The 25,636-nt window shown below is 41.2% G+C and overlaps 1 protein-coding gene across 5 annotated transcripts in view; it reads right to left on the reverse strand.

Moving 5' to 3' along the window:
* Window positions 1–25,636, reverse strand: part of LOC117536479 (zinc fingers and homeoboxes protein 2-like) — a 221,862-nt gene that overhangs the window by 137,387 nt on the left and 58,839 nt on the right. For 3 of the 5 annotated variants that reach the window (XM_034201369.1, XM_034201370.1, XM_034201371.1), the window contains exon 2: window positions 3,100–3,229. The exons of 1 other annotated variant lie outside the window; for it this stretch is intronic. The gene's annotated coding sequence lies outside the window, so the exon portion shown is untranslated. Of the gene's footprint in view, window positions 1–684; window positions 1,292–3,099; window positions 3,230–25,636 lie in introns of those variants that run through there. One more of the 5 variants, XM_034201373.1, reaches the window with a different exon arrangement.

Raw genomic sequence — 25,636 nt, forward strand, 5'->3', positions numbered from 1 at the left:
TTACACACGGCATCTATTGCACGTCTGTCCGTCCTGGGAGAGGGATCCCTCCTCTGTTGCTCTCCCTGAGGTTTCTCCCATGTTCCCCTTAAACTGTGGGTTTTCTCTGGAAGTTTTTCCTTGTACGATGTGAGGGTCTAAGGACAGAGGGTGTAGTTTTTTCTCATACTGATATTCTGAACAATCTGTGCTATTGTATTAGCTGTAAAGTGTCTCTACTGTAGGCTATTTTTATTATATTTACAGCACTTTAGCTCAACCAAAAATCATTTATAAATGTGCTATATAAATAAAACTTGATTTGATTTGAAATTCTGGCGCACTCAAGCTGGTTTCTCCATTCTTACCTACCCTACCTTTAAGATACTTTCACATATTTGCCTTTACCAAATATTGGGCAAACTTTGATTTTGATATTGCACACATTGCAATAAAGTCTTATTAAAAGTACTACTTATGACCAAAAACTCTTAATATTCACTCTTGTCTCTTAGACATTATGCTGGTTACATTTGGATATTTGGCTTCAGTCTTGTGAGGAATTGCGGTATCTCCTCCTTTTTTCTGTTTGTTTGTCTATCTGTTTGTCTGTCTTCCTGGCTGGGCGTGGTTGACCTACTTTCCATTTTCCGCCAAACTCACCTCCGCTCCTGTTTCTCATCATCACTGATTACCACCACTCACCTGCTGCTGCTTAAAACTCCGGTTCGATCATCAGACTTCGCCAGTTCTTCGTATACTCACAGTGGTAAACTCCAGTTCCGGCTGACTAGATTTTCTAGTCTTTTTGTATACTCTTCCTGTTGGATTTTTTCGTATGCTAATCCTGTTCTGTTTTTTGCCTGTTCCAGAAACTCCACATTCCATTCCGTCCTGCCTGCCACGTCCAGCCCAACCTCCGTCTCAGCCCTGCTCTACGTTCTTCCCACTCTCTTCAGAGTTTGCTTTGTCCCCTGCCTGGTTTTTTGTGGACTTATTAAATCCAGTCTTTTTGACACTTCACCTAAGTCTCCGTCCCAGTGTTCTTGCATAGCGGGTTCAAGTTTTGTGTCTCTTTACGAGGAGCTTAACAAGTCTTACCTCACTCAGGTCTGTTCTGAGTCTTGAGTTGAGGATCTGCAAACAGACGGACTCTGAGAAGTTTGGATAACGATTTACATTTCAGAGATAAGTATCAATCTTTAATTGGAAGACAACACTCTGGCTCTGTCTAAGGATAGCATAATTCATCAGTTAAAAGTTTCACCGTTTTACTGGACATATATAATACAGGAGTGTTGCAATAAAAAGAAGAGCTTCAACTGCTGCAACCACACACCCTCACCGGCAACATCATGTACTAACAGATGAGTTACATCTCCTGCTGTTACTACAAAATAAAGGCTCTTTTAACCAACACTATAAGATCTGGCTGCAAATGTTGAATCCCAAAATGGCATTTAAACAACTTTCCTGTGAGAAACTTCACCGCTCAGCTCTTAATGTAGGAGCTTCTACACACGTCCTTTTCCGATGGTGGAGGCAGGATGATTCATGAATGTTTGGTCCAGACTTAAAGTGTTTTTCTCCCCACAGATAGAGCTACGCACACCAGCACCAGTCCAACACTTGGCAGCATTTAGTGTCATTATCCTGTGAAGCTAACACCAGCAAACTACCGGCTAACGTAATGCCTTCCCTCTGAGATCATACAAGTACACCAGCCAAGATAAAACCTGCAATGTTGCTTTTTTAAATAAAAGGTTAAACTTGTAAACAACTGAGAAGTTTGTTTTGCAGTCAAATAGCAAAATATTTCAAAATAAAAAATACTTTCCACGAGAGGTTGAAACATATTAAGCCTCATTTGTGTTCTTGTCAAATTTGACCCGTTTCAAGATAAATACTTTTTTTTGTATAGAACAAGGCTTCAAAACAGCTTTATAAACATATCCAAACCAGTGGGTATCGTATCAGTTCATTTTGAAGGTTTGAAAGTTATCTACAAAAATGCCAAGAATGTTTTTTCAATTACTATTTAAAAATATATTGTTGACAGGTTTACCCTATTTGTAAAAGGGTTTATAGTTTGCAGAAATGTGAATGTAAGTTTAATGAGGCCTTTATACCAAACTATTTTTAAAAAGATCATTAGATCAGCACTTTTTTTATAAAAATTATAGTTTTGTTGACGGTTTTATAATAATTTTTCTCAGTAATACAAAAGGCAGGATGCCAAGGTTATTGAAACTTAAAATAAAGGTTTCAGTGATGCCCCTTTCACACCAACGCGGTTCCCGTTCTAGCTCCGTGCTAGAGCTTTTCTGGTTGGGAACCGTTTTTTCTTTTCAGCCTCTGTTTTGTTCACACCGCCCAGAGCCCGAATGGTGCTGCCTCTGCTGCGTCATGACGTCACCGTTTACGTCGCTGATTTTCAACGGCGTCGGGTCGATGATCGTGTTGCTTTTAATCATACGAAGCCAGATTAAATTAAATAACTACTTCTCAACCCTTGTACTTTTCTCCAGAGTGCCGTGGTTCATTGTTTATTAATGTGTTTCAGCAGCATCTACCGACCGCTGCAGTGCTGCCTGCTGTTTGGCATCACAACGCTGTTATGAAAGTTTCTCTGGTATAAAATGGGTGATGTTAGCATAGCAACCGAAGCTAAACTGACTATCTTGACTACTTGTTGCTATCCTATTGTGGCATAAGCCGGCACATTTTACCGGCGTATTTTTCATTATGATTCTACTTGTGATAGTCGGACATGAGTCATGACAACCTGTGCAGCCCATGTATTGATTCCATCCGATAGCTGCTATAATACAAAACAAAACATTTGCCTGAAATGCCCCTGCCCCCGCCTCCGACGTAAGCGTGACGTATGTGGTTCTTGCTTCTAGACCGACAATTGGTTGGTGCTTGAAAAGCACCGCTTTTCGGAGCTTAGAGGCGGCTCCGCTGCAGTGTGAACAGGAAAAAACGGTGCTTTTCAGGCTCTAGCTCCGAACCGGCCCTGGAACCGCGTTGGTGTGAAAGGGGAAATATTGGAATGACCCCTCCCAGACAAACGGTGAAATTAACCCCGGCCCCCAAAGAAAGAAATTGGCTACTCACTGCGCCTCCTCAGGCGAGGGAAGGGGTTTCACTGGGGGGGGGGGGCTCCTTCTGAGGCTACACCTCCTCCTCCAATCACTGCGTGTTCTCTGTCTCTCTCCTGGCGATCCTCAGAAATCGCCTGTGGATTCTGTAAGCAGAGAAGGATGTCAATGAAGGAGTGTGTGTGTGTGTGTGTGTGTGTGTGTGTGTGTGTGTGTGTGTGTGTGTGTGTGTGTGTGTGTGTGTGTGTGTGTGTGTGTGTGTGTGTGTGTGTGTGTGTGTACTGTATGTCTGTGTGAGTGTGTTCGTGTTACCAGTACAAGTAGATGTTAATTAAGTGTGTGTGTGCGTGCGTGTGTGAACAGAGGGTGGTGATATGTGTGTTTGATTGCCTGAGTATGCGTTGAGGAGACCAATATGGGCCTTAAAAACTGCACCACTACAACTTCACCAAAAAAGGAGGCTGTAGTTACCGTGGCAACATGTGCCAAAACTGAGAAAGGGGATGAAGCGAGAGAGAGAGAGAGAGAGAGAGAGAGAGAGAGAGAGAGAGAGAGAGAGAGAGAGAGAGAGAGGACGGCAGTGTGTGACGTGGAGAAAGTTTCCTTTGTTCACACTTGTTGACTGTAAGCAGCACAACACGAGGAGCAGCTGGAGGACCAGAGACAGTCCTGAGAGCCGCTCATTGATATATTACACGCTGTGTGTGCGAGTGCATGCATGTGTGTGTGTGTGTGTGTGTGTGTGTGTGTGTTAGGGGTGTAACGTTATACGTATTCGTACCGAAATTATTCGGTACGGGCCCTTCGGTTCGGTACAGGTGTGTACCGAAGTGTACCGAACGAATATAACGTTAAACGTAAAAAATTGAGAACGTGAATAACTTCTTGGAAGTAATCTCAGGTGATGCGTCGCAGCATTCAGAGTAATTTGCTCACATTGGGTTCAACGCGTCATAGAGCGAGCAAGTCATTTCATTGGACGAGAGGCATACTATGAGAGCTGGTCAGAGGGATGCGTTCAAATGTAGTCAGTAATTTGAGGAACTGTCGAAATGGCGAACGCAGATAAAGTTGAGCTGAAAATCCTCCAGCATCATTGAAGTCTCCGGTTTGGGAACATTTTGGTTTCGCAGTTACGTACAAGGATGACGGACAAAGACAGGTGGACCGAACCAAAGCTGTTTGTCGCCATTGTTCAACTAACATTGGTTACGCGGCTGGCAATACATCAAACTTGCACACTCTTGAAAAGGCATCACCCGAATGTGAATATCACCGGTACCAAAAGAAAAAAGACTGAAGTGCAAACCCAACTCCCGCTAGCATGTAACCCTCCACCACTCGCAGAGAGTTCAGACCGAGCCAAAGCTATTACAAACGCCAAATATCCTTATGTTGCCATGTTAGCAAAGCGCTACCTGGCTGTATCTGCTACCTCTGTCCCTAGCGAGAGGGTTTTCTCCACAGCAGGAGACATTGTTAGTGACAGCAGATCTGCCCTTTCAGCAAGCAATGTGGACAAGTTCATCTTTCTTTAAAAAAACATGAGAATACAATGACAAGCAAGTCCTAATGTCAAACTGGCTGCTTAGGTACAGTTCAGTTCTAATACAGATTATTTCAGTTCATCGAAATGCTGCACCTTAATGTTTATTTCATTATATTGTGTATTTATTTGAGTGAATACAAACATATTTGAGGCAACCCCCCCCCCCCCTCAAATAAGAAAATGCATGCAAGTGCATGGCTATTGGCTACTGTAGACAACGTCCTTGTTGCTCTGTGTTGCGTTGTTAATGAGTGCGACACACCGGAGTTGAGGATCTGTGGGGTTTATTCTCCCAAAAATATAATTTACAATTTCCGCATTTAGCAGACGCCTTATTCCAAAGCGATTTACAATGACCAACTACAGGGACATTCTCCCTGGAGTAACCGAGGGCTAAGTGCCTTACTCAAGGGCACACTAGTGGTGGTGTTCCAGGCGGGATTTGAACTCGCAACCTTCCGATCATCAGCCCACCTCACCATCCATTATACCACCAAAATTAAATTACATTTATTTTTACAAGATCTATTTGTGGTGGACGATATTTAATTGTCAATTTAATTTCCAAAGTCCTCCTTCTCTCCACAAATGTTTTGAGACAAGAGTAGTGTTGAAGCTAATTGACTCACTCGATATTATTATTTTAAAAAATAAATAAAAGAGCCTTAATTGCTCTTAGATTATTAATGTTCTGGGGAAATTGGTTCCACCTGCAATTGTGTTACAGTGAAGCCAATAATGTCTCCTCAACAATTAATTTGTCACCTGAATGGGAACTTGATTGATATCAGTTTTCTTAACAGCTCTTAAAAACTACTCTAATTTTCATTAACAGATGTTTCAACAGCAGACATTTTGCCCTCACTAGTATTTATCACACCTGCGTTTCCTGGTTTTTAGAAGTCACAATGTCGGTTGTTTTATTCAGTCAATGATTTAAAGCCTTGGTGTACAGAGAATACATAAGTACATGTTTCCATCACCATTGGTAACCAAAAACTAAGGGAAATCCCTGTATATTTGATAGAAACAGGCCATGTTATACTTAAATATAAAAAGGTATTATAAACATGAATTCAATTATATTTATTGTCAGGATATCAAGCTTTGAATTAAAAATATGTAAATGTGTCTGTATGATATTTTAATCCCTTTTTAGGTTTTTATTTCTGCACATGTATTTCCTTTTTGTTTTGCAGTTGAATCTATTTCATACATTTTGAATGCACATTTATCTCAACTGAATGTTATTTTTTTTCGCATGAAGTTTGCATTTTATATCCTTTTGTCATTTTTGTTGTTGTTTTCAACAATTATGTTGCTTATAATAAAAGTATCAATATTAAAAAGAAATGAAAAGATGATTATGGAAAAAAACTCAAAATATCAGATCTCAAGAAAACTTGGAAATGAAGTTTACATTGTTGACGACAGATGGGGTAAATGGGAAATGTATAGAACACAAATCATTGCTTATGACCCTCCAGTTAGATTTAGCAATACATGTACTTATGAGCTGATGATGATGATGAAGATGATGATTAAATAACACTTTTAATTTCCTTTATTTCCCTTTGTTTCTCTTCTTTTCTCTTTCTCCTATTTGTGAATTGTTATTTATTTGAGTTTATCTGTATTTCATCTTGTGAGATATACCCTGTAACCTTATTATTACCTAAAATGCAATTATTAAGAAAAATAAAATCTGTCTAAAGTCCCTATCAAGGGCCTCTGTAAATCCCTCTAGGATTTAGTCCTTCCTTTGGTTTGACTCTGCAGAGCTCACAACCATTTTTATAAATCCAATCACATAAACATATGTAAAGTCATTTTAAAGACGATCCTTGGAGTTCAAACTGCCGTGCTTCAAAGTTTATTTTAAGCTAAAGCTCATTCATGTTTGGTGATCAACATCTAAAAACCATGAAGCTCCTTTAACAGGGAACCACCGGCAGAGCTTTCCCCGGGATGTGGTGTGTGTGTGTGTGTGTGTGTGTGTGTGTGTGTGTGTGTGAGTCTGTGTGTGTGTGTGTGTGTGTGTGTGTGTGTGTGTGTGTGTGTGTGTGTGTGAGTCTGTGTGTGTGTGTGTGTGTGTGTGTGTGTGTGTGTGTGTGTGTGTGTGTGTGTGTGTGTGTTTGTGCGAGTGTGTGTGTGCGCGTTTGTGTGTGTGTGCGTGTGTGTGTGTGTGTGAACGTGTGTGTATGTGTGTGCGTGTGTGTTTGTGCGAGTGTGTGTGTGCGCGTTTGTGCGTGTGTGTGCGTGTGTGTGTGTGTGTGTGTGTGTGTGTGTGTGTGTGTGTGTGTGTGTGTGTGTGTGTGTGTGTGAACGTGTGTGTATGTGTGTGCGTGTGTGTGTGTTTGTGCGAGTGTGTGCGTGCGCGTTTGTGCGTGTGTGTGTGTGCGTGTGTGAGTCTGTGTGAGTCTGTGTGCGCGCGTGTGTGTGTGTGTGTGTGTGCAAGTGTGTTTGTGCGTGTGTGTGTGTGTGTGTGTGTGTGTGTGTGTGTGTGTGTGTGTGTGTGTGTGTGTGACTTGAGTGGATGACATCATCAGAGGGAGAGACACGGAGACAGAGAGAGGAACAACAGCAGGTCTTTTCCAGGGAGTCAGGGAGTCTGGATCCCCCTCAGGACTGACCTCATCCCCCAGCCATCACAACCTGATACTATCCAGTGTGTGTGTGTGTGTGTGTGTGTGTGTGTGTGTGTGTGTGTGTGTGTGTGTGTGTGTGTGTGTGTGTGTGTGTGTGTGTAGTACTCTCTGCAGATCAGAAGCCAGCAGTGTTAGAATTTGATTGTACTGTACATTACTCTGCTGCGATGCATTCAATGAAACAGATACAATTGTAAATCTGTAGCTCTGTCTGATTTATTTTATTGACTTGTATGTAGCAGTCGATATTCAACTTGATTTCCACTTTGATGGGTCTTAAAGATAAAAGGTCATAGTGTTTTAGTTGGAGAATGATGATTTTAATGTAAATCGTAGATCTCGTTTACAAAAAACAGCGTATCACTATATTAGTTATACTTAGTGTTTACGCAGATTATAAGTTTCTTTTGGATATCAATCTCTATTTTGTTGTATTTCATTTTTCTTTGTGCCAGGAAGTGTATCAGTACTGTTTTTGGGAACACGTGTTCCATCTTTAACTGAAATGCTCCGTAATGCTCATTTAAATGTTTTGATATTTATATTTAGCAACTCTACTGTGACATGTCTCCATGCTCTTATGTTCAAAGAGCTCTTTCTGTCTGCAGCCAGAGCCCAGTCTGCTCTGATTGGTTAGCTGCTTAGAGATGTCCCGTACAATGTGTTAGAGCGCTGGCCAATAGAAGCCTGAGTGTGACATAGTGATGTCACTATGTTATGGAAGTAAGCGTCCTTGGGTTTATGAAAGGCGCTATATACATTTGATATTATTATTATCTTAAAAAGCATAGGCCCGTCAAAGTGATCAAACTCTAATGAATGTATATAAATGTATAGGGCTGTGCAATTAATCGTATTTTAATCGCGATTACGATTATGGCTTGCGACGATTAGGAAAACAGCATAATTGACAAAATACGATTATTTTGCTGGGTGCGCTTTCGCCCCTCCCTAAAAGCCCACTCGGCCACGTGGGAGTGACATGTGTTGTGAGTGTTCAGCGCAAGCGAAGATGTCAGAACAAGAGCAGCAACTAGTTAAAAAGAAGGGTCGCGGGGAGATTCCCAGTCGATCGCGAGATGTGTCTAAAAATAGAACAACAATATTCTGTTTTATCGTTAATGTCCTGTAACATAATGTTCCCGTGCCAGAATAATGCACTTGAACGCATCAAAGCTTTGTGATTGGCCGGCCTCACCCCATGTGTCCGGGCGTGGCTGGTGAGCAGTGCACTAGTTCGCTGACGTTGTCCGTGTCAACAGCATGGATGGTCAACAGGGGTGACAGTCCGCACACACACAAGACCGCAATTATGGCAGAAGCAAAAAAGCCCAAAATATATAATTTGCACTCCAAGTGGGAGGATCATTATTTTTGTATCTATTCCAATTCAAAGTCCATCTGTCTCATCTGCAATGCGAGCGTGGCTTTATCGAAGAAGGGTAATTTAGGAGCGGCATTTCAAAACAGTGCACAAACGCTACGAGACGGAATTCCCTCCTAATTCTGCCCTACGCTCCCAAAAGGGGAGGGGCCTGAAAGGACAGCTAAATGCACAGCAGTCCATTTTCACCAGGCCCAACAACAAGAGCAAGGCTGCTACCATAGCATCTTATCGTGTCAGTCACGTTCTTGCGAAACACATGAAGTCTTTCGAAGACGGTGAAGTTATGAAAGAAGCTTTCCTGGAGGCTGCGACGCGCTTTTGGGGGACAGTAAAAATAACAGCAGCATTTCAACAGGTTTTTGATATAATAAAAACTCAATTTAGATACCGTTATTAATCTGCTGTAAGTTTTAGTTTGTTTGAATTTATTCATGATAATTATTGTACAAAATGGTATAAGAATGCAAACATTAAGATCTGTTCTGTTTAAATTGATTATAGTCTATCAGTTCAGAAACTAGTGTTGCTTGCATCCTATTTTAAAGGCATTTATTTTTATACTCTAATAAAATGCAACACAAAATGGGTTTGATTCTATTAATGTTGTCTTTTTTATTGCACTGTTGCTGCAGCAGATTACTGTGTAGCTTCAGATCTGAGTTGTCTTATTAGTAAGCCTAATTTATACTTTTGTAGCAACACTATTTTTATATAATGGCAAAGAAAGGGTTCTTCAGAGTCTTTTCTTGTTGTCCTGTGTCATATGTGGCAGCACTGCCACAAGTTCCTCTTCAGAGAGGGTCTTCAGTACAGGTGGCAATATTGTCACCTGCCTGCGCTCATCTCTGAAACCAGACCATGTAAACAGGCTGGTGTTTCTTGCAAAAAATCTTTAAGAGATGACATGAGCAGCCCTACCAGCATGGTGTGACCATGGTGGCCTAAACATTTTTATTTGGTCTTAAATTGTAGTTCAACATTTATTTCCTGTTACTTCTGGACCATGACGGTGGGCCAGCCTTCAACGTTTAACTGAGTGGAATATGTTGAATATGTTGAACCAAAATGTTGGCTATATGTTAAGGAGTTTTCAGTAGGTTGTGACAGTGCACTGCAACATATTTGATTTAATTTATTTTGGTCTAATTTATTTTTATTTATCATATTAATAATATATGTTTAGTATGGTTTTGGAAGTGCGCTCCAACATATTTGTTGATCTTGTTTATTGGTAAAATATTATTTGTTTTAAAGTTCAATAAATGGTCAATGAATAATCGTCAAAATAATCGTGATATCAATTATTGACCAAATAATCGTGATTATGATTTTTGCCATAATCGCACAGCCCTATAAATGTACACAACATTTGCTTTTGTTGTCGTTTTGCAATTCTTTGTTATTTTTGCTTGGATTGTAACTGATTGGTTTTGTTTTTGGACATGTGATTGATGAACAAATTCTGAAAAGAAAATGAATTGAAAAGGAAATGTGTCTCTTAGCCCTGACTCAGTGGAAGTGAATGGAATTTAATTTGTGTTGCCCAATTACAATAGAAGCAGTTAGTTTTATATTAACACGGACCCTGAATAATCACCACACCTCATTGTGAACCCTTTCCTTTGTAACAGCTTACTCTTTTTCTCAATTAGGATAACCAAAGAAGCATGATTGAAAATTCAGTTTTTTTTAACCATAAAAAACAAACAAGCAAGAAAATATATTTGTTAGTGCTCTGTCCCAAAGAGACCCTACTGTAAGTAAGTCTTCATGAGACACCAACATGTCCTCTCATGTCTGCATGTGCTGCAGGTCTTGCACTCCTTTGCATCACACGAGCATACATGAGGTCCAGCTGTTCTGACACATGCTGTTTTACAGTGCCAAAGTCACCGAGACCAATCCCAGTACGTCGCGCACTCTCTGACGCAGCCTCAGATTAATTCCACGGCGATAGAGGACGTGTCCCCATCCATTTCCTGTCCTCACCACTGTGCCAACGACAAAAATATATTATACTGTGGCGCTCATCTGGGTATTTAGCATATCTTAATTAGTGCCTACAAAGCATACAAATGAGCTGGTCGTCCCCTAATGAATTAGCTTTGTTGGTTTTCTTCTTTAGAGGCAGTGTGTGTCCGCGTGTCTGTTTTTGTCCAAAGCTTAATTTCATCAATCAGGTCATTTAGGAGGGGACTCTTGTTTACAGTGACAGTCAGCAGACATGCTGCTGCAGGGCTGATGAAGACAAAAGGTCATACAATGTAGATCTTAGTCTTTGTGTGACCATTTTGTTTCTGATTTGATGTGAAAAGGGCTCATTTATTGTCAGGGTTGGAAGGGTTATTTTAAATAATACCAATAATAATATCAATTACAAATACAATATTTCTGTGCATTATCTAAGACAACAGAACCATGTCAAAAATCAGGTGTCAAACATCAAAGTGCATTTTTTTTTGTAAAGGAAGATATTTTAAAACGAGTGAAAGTAGTCTAAATGAAACCAAAATGATGATGATGAACTGGAAAATAGGCTCACTGGAGAGAACGTTTTGAGACATGTCAGCATGTGCTTCATAAAATATCGTTCTTTATTATATTAAAATATAATGTAACATTGCAATCCTGTTAGCAATCACCAACTTTAAGAAATGTACCAGTAATCCCATTACATATTTATTTTATGTACGGGTATCATGATTACATAATACCGTCAAATGTAATCCATTACTCCCCAAGCCTGTTTATTGTGGTAAAAGCTTAGTTTGACAGTTGTTCAGCCCATTCTTTACCAAAAAGAAACAAAACTTTGGCAATCAGCCGACGTTAGCCGACGTTAGCCGACGTTAGCCGACGTTAGCCGACGTTAGCCGACGTTAGCCGACGTTAGCCGACGTTAGCCGAAAAGAGCTAATGGACAAAGATCGTGTTCATAGGCAGCCAGCCAACAGCCTGCCAAACAACCACTGGGGTTTTTCAACACTGAAATAAACCAGTCTTTTCTGATGTGGCTGTTTAAATGAAATAGATCACATTTAGATATGTAATATGAAACCACTTGACATGGCCAACAGCTGGAGAGGATTAGCACTTCATTTCCTTCCTTCTTATCACACATTGTCACCAAAACATGTTTATCACTAAATCTAATTATTCTATTTTCAATTGACACAAAGCCCAGTGAGCCTGTAATCTAATCTTAAGGAAGAGAGAAAATCAGCTTGTTGTTATAATGTTGACGCTTTACTGGAACTGTGGGGATTTCCACACAACAACAGAGAGCCAACAAGCTCTGAATGTCAGAGGGAAATCTGAGAGAGAACGATGCTCCCCAAACAGACAATGATTATTCCATAGCATGTCATTTAGCTGACTTTAACCACTTAAATACACCATGTCTTCAATACCGTAGACATGGAGCAGTTTGGGGTAAAGTATCTTGCCCGAGGCCATTTGGACATATTGACTGCAGGGGGGTGGGATCGTACCACTGACCCTTTTGATTGGTAGACGACCATTTCCCCCTGAGTCAATGCCTCCGATGCAGATAAAGACGTGGTTTTATCCAGGGTGCGTTCATTGGAAGTGATACGTCGACATGCCCGCTTTGTTACAAATAACTGTTTCAGTTCTTCCTGTTTGGATTGGAGCTAAGGAGTCACAATCTGCTGCTCAGTATTCAAAGAATTTGCCAACTACGAATGCTAAGAATATTTAAAAGGCATTTTGTACAAATGTTTTTAAGAACTGCTATTAAAGCATCATCATACTGAAGATGGATGTTTGCGTTTATTGGTGCTGAAAACAATTCCATATCCACGTTAAAAGTTTAAAACAAGGTTATTTGTATCAAGATTAAGCTTATAACTATATATTCCCCGATATAACAATATAATGCCGCCTACCCACACAGTAATCTGATAGTTACGTCAAATATTCCAAGTCCAAGCATCAGAAAAATCCTCAATCCTTAACTAAAGATGTCTACAGTAAAATTACAAACTAAAACAAATGATGAAACTAACTTCTTAAAATGTGACGTCTTGCTGACACAACTATGACACAACTATGAAAGCTTTTTATTTAAACAAGAGCATGATTTTGTTTCGCTACTTCTCTTTTTTTTTGTTATTGCTTTTTAATGTTTATGTTCCTTTTGAGTTTTTGTTTTTCATTCAAATTTGTATTGGTGTAATCGTATAATTACATTTTATTGCAATAATGGAATTTTTTTGTTAACGTTTCAAACATGGAAATCACTTTGTTTGTACTCTTTGAAATGTGTGCATAGATAGTCATTTATTTTTGTTATAACTTTTAAGACTAAAATGTCATAGTTTTTATTTTTATTTAACCAAGCAATGTCCAAAAAGTGTCTATCACAATTACGATTACAAAAATCCTAAATGTGGGTCTATTAAAACGTGTAAAGCCAAGGGTGCAAAATCCAAAAATGTAGTTTTAGTTTTTACTTGAAAAGTAAGAACATTTGATACAGGATTAATCCAATGTATTATGTAACAGAGTGGGACACGTCTATGACTTTTGGAAGCATTTCAAACAAGCTCTGGCTGAAATCTAAACACAATGTGACATTTAGAGCTTCCACAGGTTTGAATCTGTACTTCCTGACTTTAGACCCTCCCCGCTGAATATAAAGCTGCCACAGATTTCATTAGTGGTCTGGTACGGAGGAATATTCCTCAGTTATTGATGCAGGATGCCACAGATCTGGTGTTGCCGAGGACTCAATATGTCAGGATGACCGCTGCTCCGCCGAGCTAATAACAGGCGGGACAAAGAGAGGCCAGACGAATAAAAAGTCCCATCCCCCCACCTGCTGAGGAAGTAATAAAAACAGATACAACAGCTGTGACTGAAACGTGTCATACACACACACGGATCAAAATAAAGAAAGGGAGGGTAAAAGCAACCAATACGTTTTCATTGTATTACCGCTATGAAAAAGTGTGTATAACTTTGCTCTTTAATAATCTCACACACACACACACACACACACACACACACACACACACACACACACACACACACACACACACACACACTTACTCTTAGACACACAAATGTATTGGTGTGAATTCATATTCAGTATTTTATTTTATAATGTCCATGAAAGCAGCTTCAAATGCATTTTTTGAAACACTTTCACTTTAAAAGGCTAAGCAATACAGTTCTGTAAAGCATCAATAATGTATGGTGTTGCTATAGATACACACACTCTGGAATACAACCGTTTCCCCTATATTTGTTAACATGAGCCATTTTGCTCCGAAACAAGATGATTCAAGTTTTCTTCCACAACCATAGAGTGCCACAGTGACGCGTCCTAAAACCCGGATGTAAACTCCTTCCGGTTCCCTCATCAAAAACGCAAGGCAATTTCTCCATAGGGTTTTGGAAAATAGCTGGAAATAAGGGCTGTGGTTGACACACATTTAAGAGACGGATCACGTTTTGTTCAGCCGGATAATATCCACATGTCTACCCTACTTTTATCATTTTCGAATCATAAATCTATCGATCATAAATCTATCGATAAGATTTAACGTGATCTGTCTCTTCAATTTATGTCAACCACAGACCTTATTTCCAGCTATTTTCCAAAATCCTATGGAGAAATTGCATTGGTTTTTGTCGAAGGAACCGGAAGTGGTAAAATGCTAACTTACTTCCGGGTTTTAGGACGCGTCACTGTGGTACTCTATTAAGATCAACTTTAAAGAGTCGGTCTGTGTGTCGGTCTGTGTGTCGGTCTGTGTGTCTGTATGTCTGTATGTATGTATGTATGTCTGTCTGTCTGTCTGTCTGTCTGTCTGTATGTCTGTATGTCTGTATGAGAGAGGACACAGGGGCTGAAGTCGAATAGTCCATTTAGCTTAGGAACCTTCCTAACGGAGTGAAATGACCCGGAAGTCCCTCAGTGGCAGCCATGATACATGTAAGTGCCGTTCGAATTCTCTAGATCAGTAGTCGCCAACCAGTCGATCGACCGGTCGATCGCGAGTGTGGTGCGGGTAGATCGCGGACCGTTAAAAAAAAAAGTAACAAAAGAAAGAAAAATTAAATTAAAATAATGTTTGAAAAATACGTTTTTAGATGTAAACCTATCATCCACCACCCCGTTAGCAGGTGCCACTTGATTGACATATGAGACACCTCAATAATATAATATATTAACCGTGCTTTACGTGAACCTCATCATGACACAAGAGAGGACGGCATGACTGCAATTTCCCGTGTTCGGTGAATGCAACAGAGGCAAGACATCAGACCAATCAGAGAGTTGCATGGAAATACTCGTGTGCTTGTGTCATTCAAGCTCGGCTCTGTATGTGTGTGGAAATAGCGCATTTAGTGTGATAGAGAGAGAGAGGGAGAGAGAGGGAGAGAGAGAGGGAGAGAGGGAGAGAGGGAGAGAGGGAGAGAGAGGGACCGGTGCTAGCGGGGACTGTGATGTTAGCATCTGGTTAGCTAGCTGCACTAACGGACATAAGGAGCTGTTTCCACAACAAGCTGGAGGAGAGTCCTCCCCTGTCAGACTGAGGGGCTCAGGTGAGCTAAAGGACTCTCTGAGTGTTTAGAACGGTTTTATCACAAATTATTCAAAATATTATTTCCGCGGCACACCTTCATATGATCATTATAGTTATACAAACAATAAGAGAATAAATGAAAAACAGGTATGAAATACTATATGGCAGTAAAACAAGAATACAGTTTAAAAGGGGAGTGATTTGTAAAATATCCATAAAGAAAAAGAAAATCTGTTTACAGTTGTGTTTCATCTGGGTGTTGAGAGATGTATCCATAGATCTCTTCATGTTGCTCTCAAAGTGCACCAGATTGATGCTTTCAACTTCAATATTTAAAAAAAAATCTTCCCGGGCGAACATCCCCCGGACCCCCCTAGAGGAGGTGAGGACCCCCCTAGAGGAGGTGAGGACCCCCCTAGAGGAGGTGAGGACCTAGAGGAGGTGAGGTCTGCCCCCCACTCATAAAAAATAGCACTTTACCCCTGCCTATATGCCGTGAGCTGATTATGGAGCCTTCATTGTAACAGTAATTCAGATGCAATTCGCCTATATAAAAGGCCTCAAATTGGAAGCACTGTCTGGGCCGTCTTTTTCACTCAATTCTGCAATAGGTAGATCTCGCCTTTCACCTCGGCCGAGGTCGGTGATCTTGGGCTTAAAAAGGTTGGTGACCACTGCTCTAGATGAAAGGAAAGGAGGTTTCAAACTCCCTTTATAACCTCCTTTAGCTTAGGAACCACTGGACCTCCCTCACCGAAAGGAGAGGAGAAAATGCTGCCCCACAATGCATTGCAGCCGCAGCATTTGACGTCACTCAACAGTCGGCCGTTCACGGAAACAAACGATTATGACCGAGAAATGATATCATGAAAGTTACGGTGCTTATTAAGCATTTTAAAACGTATGTGGTAAGTTGCCAAAGTGCTTTGTTTTGAACGTTCATCAGTATTATAATCAAAGAGAGAAATATGAACGTTAGTTTTTACTGAAATGATCAAATAAAGTCAACATTTCACAGTCTTTACTGAGCTGTGTGGGTTTGTTCAACTTTTAAAAGATGTTTGAATGGTGATATACACAGTGATAGATGTTAAGGACTAACGTTTATAATAAATACATTTATATTTATTTTTAAGATATTTTCATACAATCATACGTATTGGGATCATTTGTATTAATGTGGACCGGAGGGAGAGGGTGACGAGCATAACGGCCCGTCCACAAAGCGGCGTGCGTTGAAGCTTGCTGGCGGGCATGTCTGAAACTCGACCAACAACCAATCACATTAATCTCCCGCCCCTGACACACAAGCAGCGGTTTGATTGGCTATAGCTTGTACTGGCATATGATTCGATTGGCTGATGCTTCTGCCGAGGCTTCAAAAGTTGAACATTGCTCAACTTTTGCAGCGAGCCATGCCAGCAACGCTCCGCGTCGCTTCCCACAATGTAGTTTGGCGAAAAGTGACGTCACCCTATTCAAAGTGAATGGTGAAGCTTTCAACGCACGCCGCTGTGTGGACGGGCCGTAAGTTTCACTTTCCTTTTTTATTTCAATTCCAACTTTGGTCATGAAGAATATGTTTCTCTGTTGTCCACGTTCATAAAGCATAAAGCAACAGCATCAGAGCACGGTGCAGAGTCTCTAGATGAGTTTACAGTAGTCCCTCGTTCTTATTAAACATCCATGTTGTAGTCCGCTGTATAGAAAACTGTAGTTTTCATAGTTTCCCCACAGCAGCAGACGCATGACGGAAGTAGGTGCTGCTGCGACCCGGGCTCCAGTCGTGTGCTGCAGTTTTTGTGTATTTAATACTATTTATGTCTGGTTAAACGTTCCGTCCTTGATTTAAACCACACACTTTAATCAAGAGACTGTGTGTGTGTGTATGTTGGTACAATGACGACCCTTGCGAAACTTCTACTGGCACTCTTTATCCTTGAACTTTTTCAACCATGATGCCAAACATTACGGGGAGGAAACAACTTGGCCCTGTCATACACCAGAGACGCACTGCTGGCCCTCCGAGCTTCCCACCCCCCAACCTGCCGGAGGACATACGATCTACGGCTCCGAGGAGACGTCTCCGTAGAAGGGGAAGGAGGGGAGGAGTACGGCAGCGCCTCAGACGGAGAGGCAACAGGCCACCTTTACCCTCCATGATACTCAGTAATGTGAGGTCGCTACGGAGGAACATGGAAGAGCTGCGGATCAACGCTACAGCCTGTTTCGAGTACCGTGAGTCAATGTGAAGCTGACCGTTGAGCGGCCCGACCAAGCAAGGAGGCAGAGGCAGAGAATTCAAATATAACCCGGTGTGGGCATTTATTCATCGCTGTGGTACAGGATACACAGCCTCAATATTGCTGCCCAGGTGAACACAGTCACCAGCCACAAGGATCTCACCCACACTACCAGCCTTCACCAAACAGGAAACACAGAGCCTAAATACACACCCACTAATCAGCAATTAGACACAGGTGAGGGGGAGGAGACAACACAGGGCACCAGGTGAACATAATCAGGAGTAACAGAAAGAACGGGAGGGGGAACACTTTTAAAAATAAAAGACATGTGCAATATACAAGGCCCGAAGCCGTTAGTCCACAGTGACGAAGTTACCTTCGTCACAGTCGTCTATTATGGTGTTTTGTGAGACATGGCTTCATCAGGATATTCCCGACTCTTTGTGTGAACTGGAGGGTTTTTCACTCATCCGCTCGGACAGGAGTGAAACGTCGGGGAAAGGCAAAGGTGGGGGCCTGTGTATTTATCAATGAGAAGTGGTGCAGACAACACAATTTGCGTAAGACTATCTGCAGCCCCGACGTTGAACTTATGTGCTTGAGCCTAAGACCCCCGTACCTGCCTAGAGAGTTTGGGAATATCATTCCCTGCACTGTTTATATTCCACCCAGTGGGAACGCAGCAAGTGCAGCAGCTCAAATCACTGACTATGTTCACCAGCACTACACACTCCTGTCCTGACTAGTGCTGTAGCGACGCGTCGACGACGTCGACGCGTCGACTTCAAAATATCGTCGACGACATATTTCCACGTCGACGCGTCGCTACACACACGTGGGTCACCCAAAGCAACAAGCAGTTCACAATCGCACTTCAAACACAATGGAGACTGAAACGGCTACCACCTCCTCCTCACAGGATTGCGCACGAAGCCCCCAAACGAAAACATCTCGCCCTAGGTCTTCAAAAGCATGGGAATATTTTAAAGTTAGTCCAAAACGCAAAGATATTTATATATTTATATCTCACTGAGACTGCTGCATAGCCTAGCAGAAGCAGCAGCTAGCTGTGGTGGCTACCATTAGCAGCTAGCATTTGCTCCGATTTTTACATAAAATGGAATTATGGATTATAAATTCAATCATTTTTTTATACATAGACGTTAAAAACCTGTGGATTAACCGATTCAGCCGCGTTTTTTCTCATTTTATTGCCATTGAACACGTCTTTTGATCAGATTACGGTGGTGAGACGATCTCCCGAGAAGCTCTGTGAAGGTACGTGTTGTGATGACTGTATTTGCTTCCCCTGTCGCGAGTCCGGATCACTCAGTGATGATACTATATACCTACATAATCTGTGGAGTCTCAGCTTTAATCGGATATATTGTATGTGCAGCTATGATAAGTAATAAGGGTACTTTTATCTTGAGTTCTGTGCCAATGTCCGTTAGCATTTTTCGCTCAGGGGTCATTTAGATGCTTCTTATGAGACTTGTGTTTTGTTTTGGTAAACATGGTTTGTATCGTCAGTTAGCTGAGATTATTTCCGTTAATCTGGTATAACACATTAATAGGTTCTTAAATATTAAGATCCCCTGAGACACAGTATCGTGAAAAAAAAATTTTTACATTACGTTTTTTTTACATTACGTTTTTTATGAATTGAACAACAGAAAAATAATCGTTAGATTAGTCGACTAATCGATCAAATAATCGCCCGATTAATCGTTTTCAAAATAATCGTTTCCCCCCAGCACTAGTCCTGACGCTCCGGTTTTTATTCTAGGGGACTTTAATCATTGCAAACTTGAACTGTCACTACCCGGTTTTCAACAATACGTTACATGTGAGACCCGGGAAGAGAAAATTCTAGACAAATGTTACGGAAATGTGAACAACGCATATGTGAGTAGAGGCACCAAACCCCCGCTTTCGAACTCGGACCATAACACTGTTCATCTAATACCTACCTACAAAACGGTTCTCAAGCGAAGTAAACCACAGACCAAGACTGTAATGCTACGTTCACACCGGACGCGATGCGACGTTTGGGGGCGGCGCGATTACATGTAAAGTCAATGCAGAGACGCGATCAGACGCAAATTCGCTCCGACGGCGAGCATGATGTGGTGGACGCGGCGCGAATCACGCGATTGAGGCGATTGAACTGTGCCGCGTCAAACGCGAGAGTTCAATTTGTTCAACTCGAGCGTCAAATTCACGTGACGCGTTCTCGCGGAAGCCAATCAGCGGTGAGGATCTCAGCCTGCCGTCACTGACGTTCAACCAGAAAACATCAGCCGTTAGCAGTTAGCACACAGAGCTCACAGCTCCTCATATCTGTTCAGAAACTGGACAAAAGTTAAACAAGTACAAACCACAGACTGTCTGTGTCATGGCGAATACAGTCGCTGGTTTATTTATGTCTGTAGGCCGTTGTTATGAGTGTGGCGTGAGCATATACAACGTTAGCTTAGCCTGGTCGACCCAAGCTCCATTCAGAAAACAAGCATTCTAAAAGGTTTTTCGCCTGCCGTCTGTCTGCAGACTTGTCAAGCATTAATTCATGGTTTTTACTAACCGGTATCAGTATGTTGTTACGTCGGCATCATTTAGAAACGTGTATTACAATTTAATCACGGTAAAATATGTTCATTTTGTTGTAGTTGTAGCTCCCGAGCCAGCGCGTCTTGTTTGAATGATGCGAGTAAACACAGCTGGCAGCCGCGGTGAAACTTGAGCGACTAGAGCGATGCGATAGGAGCGTTTAGAGCTAAGCGAATATTCGCATTGCGTCCGGTGTGAACGTAGCATAAAGGTTTGGACTAGTGACAGCATAGAGTCTCTTAAAGGATGTTTTCTCTCTACTGAGTGGAGTATCTTTCATGAGATGGACGTGGATAATGCTACTGAGACGGTAACTGACTATATACAATTCTGTGTTGACAATGTGATACCTCAGAAAGAAATAACTGTGTACCCCAACAACAAACCATACATAACTAAAGAGGTTAAAGACTGCATCAATCGTAAAAATATAGCTTTTAAAAACCGGGATAAAACGCAACTGAAATGTGTGCAAAAGGAGCTTAACCACATGCTCAGAGAAGCTATAAGGAGACATAAGGACATTATTGAACAGAACTTTTCTACAATGAACTCCAAGGAACTTTGGGACACTATGAAGGCCATCACAAATATGACTCCAGCTAAAAAAACTCTATGTACCTCTGATGACCTGCAAAAAGCAAATTAACTGAATGACTTTTTCATGAGATTTGAAACCCAGGACTTCTCCTCTGAATGTACAGACATCTTAGAGACAATCTCTGCTACTGACCAGGATGAAAGGGTGGTGATTGACCCTTTAAAGGTCCAATCACTTTTCAAACACACCTGTACTAAGAAGGCCACAGTGCCAGATGGCATCTCTGCATTCCTTCTCAAGACATTTGCAGAAGAACTGACATCAGCATGGTGTCCCATACTTCAAAAATCTGTTGATCTTCACACCATCCCCACCCTCTGGAAAAAATCTATAATAAAACCTGTCTCCAAAAAACCTTGTCCAAAGGTAAACAATGATTTTAGGCCTGTTGCATTGACATCCATTGTCATGAAATGTTTTGAGAGGATCATGGTGCCGCTGCTAAAGAAAGAGGTTGATGTACATTTAGACCCTTTTCAGTTTGCCTACAAGCAAGGGTGTGGCACAGACGATGCTCTAAATAGCATCACACACCTGGGGCCTCATTTATAAAGGGATATACGCTCAAAAAATGGCGTACGCCAGTTTCTACACAATGTTTGCGATTTATAAAATACTAACTTGACGGGAAAACGTGCGGTCCTCCACGCAAACTCTAACCCATGCGTACGCACTAAGGGGGAGAGACGAGAAACTGCGATACCGTTGGCAGACGGAAGAATGGAGAGAAATATGTGGAAATAATACCATAAATAAAATGTTACCTCTCATTTATCATATATGAAGAATTCGTTATCAAACATTGATTAAAGCCAATCTTAAAATGATTAAACAAACGCCTGTTTGAGACTCCTCAGTGCACACAAAAACATAACTTGGAGAAATAAATAAATACGGATATGTTATTTAAAACCACCTCGAATATGTTGTGTTAATGTTATGAAATGTTTTCTCATAAATGATGCGGTTTTGCATTTCTATAGGTTGTACGAGCATGGTTTTATATACTACCATGTTTAATCATGTGTTATGCCGTTTGCTAAGACTTGATAAGTCGCTCGTAAAACACAGGAGGTATGGAAGCTAAGAACACCATATGTGGTCAATTGTACAGCTAATATAACACAACACATTAGTTTTATTTCCTTTAACTGGTGGATATAGAGTTGCTGCAGTGGAGACGCTGCGCACAGCTGATCGACAGCTGGAACACAAACCACCAAATACGAAAACATAATTCAGATCCAGTCGTCATGACTCCACTCCGGAGGGATTCCCCGATCATTTCTTACAGTTTCTCATCAAGGGGGGGTCTCCTGTCCCCGGTACAAACACACTGCCTGAGGAAGGCTATGTGTATGTTTTTGTCATGAACCTTCTTCGGACCACTTATTTATTTATTTTGGTGACGATCCGACCTCCATGCTGCTACTCTGGTTCAAACGGCATCCACCAAACAATATGATTTATCTCGACCTCCCCAAAATAACCAAAATCTGACACGGTGTGAGATGTATTTTTTAGCTATTCCGTCGTCATTTCCTGCGAATTTCCTCCATCTTCTTCATAAAGTCAGTCAGAATGAATGAATGAATGAATGAATGAATGAATGAATGGGCGTTTCTTTGACTATTTATAGGCAAATATGGGCGTTACGTGAAGCCCGCAAAAGCTGCACCGCATTTCGAGTCGATTGTGATTTATAAAGGGAAACCAGCGTAGGAAGTGCTGTACGCACTTTCCTCGCCGGTACGCAATGTTTGGTGAATCGGAAAATGTCGGAAAATTTCTGTACCTATTTTTTGGATTTCTACTACGTAAGCAACCTTCCCACGTGAATCCTACGCACGAGGCCCCTGGTCACTAAACACCTGGAAGACCCTAAGGCATATGTACGCCTACTGTTTGTGGATTTCAGCTCGGCTTTTAACACACTGCAGCCTCACATCTTGCTTCAAAAACTGATAAAGATCAGTATAAATCCTTTTATCTTGAAATGGTATTTTTCGTTTTTAACCAATCACACTGAGCATGTCAGGGTCAACAATGCCCTCTCAGAGCCCCGGACCATTAGTACAGGAGCCCCCCAGGGTTGTGTGAGCTCCCCGGTCCTCTTCACACTGTACACAAACGACTGTACGAGAATCCACCCAGAGAATTATATCATCAAATTCTCAGATGATACAGCCATCCTTGGCTTAATGCACAAAGGCAGCAGTTCATCGGGTTATCACTCTGAAATAGAGAGATTTGTGCAGTGGTGTGATTTTAACCATCTAGTGCTGAATGTGAAGAAGACTGAGGAGATGGTGTGGGACCCAAAGGCAGTGGGTGACCTTAGGCCGGTGGTTATCCACAATGAACCCATAACTCAGGTCAGCTCCTATACTGTAAGTACCTTGGTGTCCATCTAGATAATACACTCAGCTGGAAGGCGCATGTTCAAGGTTTGTGCTCTAGACTTCAACAGCGATTGTACTTTCTGCGTCGACTCCGGGCTTTCGGAGTAGACCAGAAGTTCATGTTACTGTTCTATCATGCAGTGTTGGAGAGCATCATTAGGTATGGTATCACTGCCTGGTATGGTAACTTGACAGTGCAGTCAAAGTCACAGATCGCTCGCCTGGTATAGACTGCTATGAAAATTATGGGAGTTAAAAAACACCCATCTCTCCAAAACATATACGAGCAGTCCATTATCAGACAGGCAAACAAAATTATGTCTGAACCCACCCACATACTCCACCCAGAATTCCAGCTCCTACCTTCTGGTAGAAGATTCAGGGTTCCCAAGAGCAGGCTGAACCGCTACAAGCACTCATTCCTACCTATGTCGATTAAGCTTCTTAACATTCACATGAAATGAAATGTAGTCAAATGTAATGAAATGTACTTTTTAAATGTTGGCCATGAGCGTAGTGCAATAGGTCGCCATTGTCAGTATGTGCGTCTGTGTATTGTGTTTGTTCAAATGGTGTATGACTGATGATATGTGTATGTCTCTTAATGTCCACTATGTTTGTATATGTACATGTATACCGAACTGTAGGACGGAGTCCAGAACAAATTTCCTTACGGGGACAATAAAGTATATCGTATCGTATCGTATGACGTCCGCTGGCACATCATAAACACGTCGGATAGTGTAAGTGCAGTCGGATTCTCTAAAGTACACAAGTCTCTTCTCCTAAGTCCTTTAGAATTCTCCTATCCACTATCCCTTAACCCCGTGACGTTTCACTCAGAGGTCAAGGAATAGACGATAGGGTTAGAATTTAGGAGCTGATTTTTTGACTATTCGACTGCAGCCAGGGACTTTAGCCTTTGCCGACCATTTACCTCTTTAATTCTACATCACGATTTATTGCAGAATGTTGTATTCCTTGATAACAAAAGCAGAGAGGATGTTCAGTTCACTGCAATCTCATTTTTATGAAATTAATGGAAAGAAATTCTGGAAAATGGGAAGATATTAATTTCTGGGTTCATTTTTGTATTAATTCATCTTTTCTATTCATTTTTTTTTTGTATTAAAGTTTTAATTATTTAGTCGATCATATAACTAAAAACAGCAATTACAGAGTCAGCATTCAAAACTCAAAGATATTACATTTTAAATAATATAAAACCAATACCTGACAAAATGTTGGATTATCAAATTGTTGCTCTTAATTGACAAATAAAAAATGTAATTAAAAAAAGGAAGGGTTGTTAAAAACCTGTTAAGCCCGAGAGACCCCGGTACGGGGGCCCTCCCGCAACATCTTGCAGGAAACAGTGTCTGACAACACACTCTCACTCCATAATCGTCCAGGAGCGACGTTTCTTCAGGGTCCCGTGGCGTGCATTTGTGACGCTCCGAGGCTCCTTCAGCTTCATAAAGGGACGCAAATAGCTTTCAACTGATTGCAATGTATTCCAATCTGCGGCGGGATTTGACGCTAATGGAAGCACGGCATTCGTTTGTGTCGGCTGCCCTTAAAGGCAATGTGAGCGTCCATTCTCATTGGATAACGGAGAATTGTACACCCGGAAGTAAGTATTCCCCTTACTGTCGATTGATTTTACAGTGATATCTGCACTACTCATCGACTAAAAAACACCAGATTATCCTTGTTAATTACACAACATTGATTGGTTTAAATTGTGTGCAATGCTTTTGTATTTTTCCCCTTCGATTCGGAGAAACAAATATTTTTTCGGAGTAAAGGATGGCAGAAGACACTACACTACCCAGAATCCCCAGCTATCGTTTGGACTACACCATGTGCTCTGTTTGACAAACCCCGTTTTTTTTCACCATTCATTCCAATGGCTGGCGTCTATGTCACGTGATCTTCAAATTTCTCCCTGCAGAAAAAAAAAACATGGCCGAACTTCGTTTTATTCTCGGTGTAAAATGCCTATTTTAAGGTTAGTTTGGCCATTAAAATGCGTTTTGATGTCATTTGATGCGAGAAATATGAGTTGTTATTTCAGATTATGTGTGCAGTGGATGTACATGATCTTTAGTTTGCTAGTTATTACGAAGATTACTTCAGGAAATTGTTACCAAGGATGTTGCTGGGGACGCTGCTATCGATATTATTTCTGTTATGTTGTGTAACTGTTTAATGGTGTTATCTTTATTGCTACCCCCTTCCCCGTCAATGTATAGTGTTGGTCCACAGCGCAAACGTATTAGTTTAACAAAATCCGCATCTAAAGATACGTTATTTTCCCCTGTGCAATTCCAGTCTCACATCTCACAGCACATCGTCATTAACAAATACCGGAAACAGACAGAAAACATTTAAAAAAATTAAATAATAGTTTATTCCGAGTGTGCTTGCTTTTCTCTTTGAAAGTCATCACATAACGGCATTGTAATACACGGTTCGGCTGCATTAAATATTACATATCTGCCGTAGTTCTGTATTTATAGAGCCCTGATGAGAAGACTTCTAGACAAACAT

The sequence above is a fragment of the Gymnodraco acuticeps genome, unplaced genomic scaffold (genome assembly GCF_902827175.1).
Source record: "Gymnodraco acuticeps unplaced genomic scaffold, fGymAcu1.1, whole genome shotgun sequence".
NCBI classification, from domain to species: Eukaryota; Metazoa; Chordata; class Actinopteri; order Perciformes; family Bathydraconidae; genus Gymnodraco; species Gymnodraco acuticeps.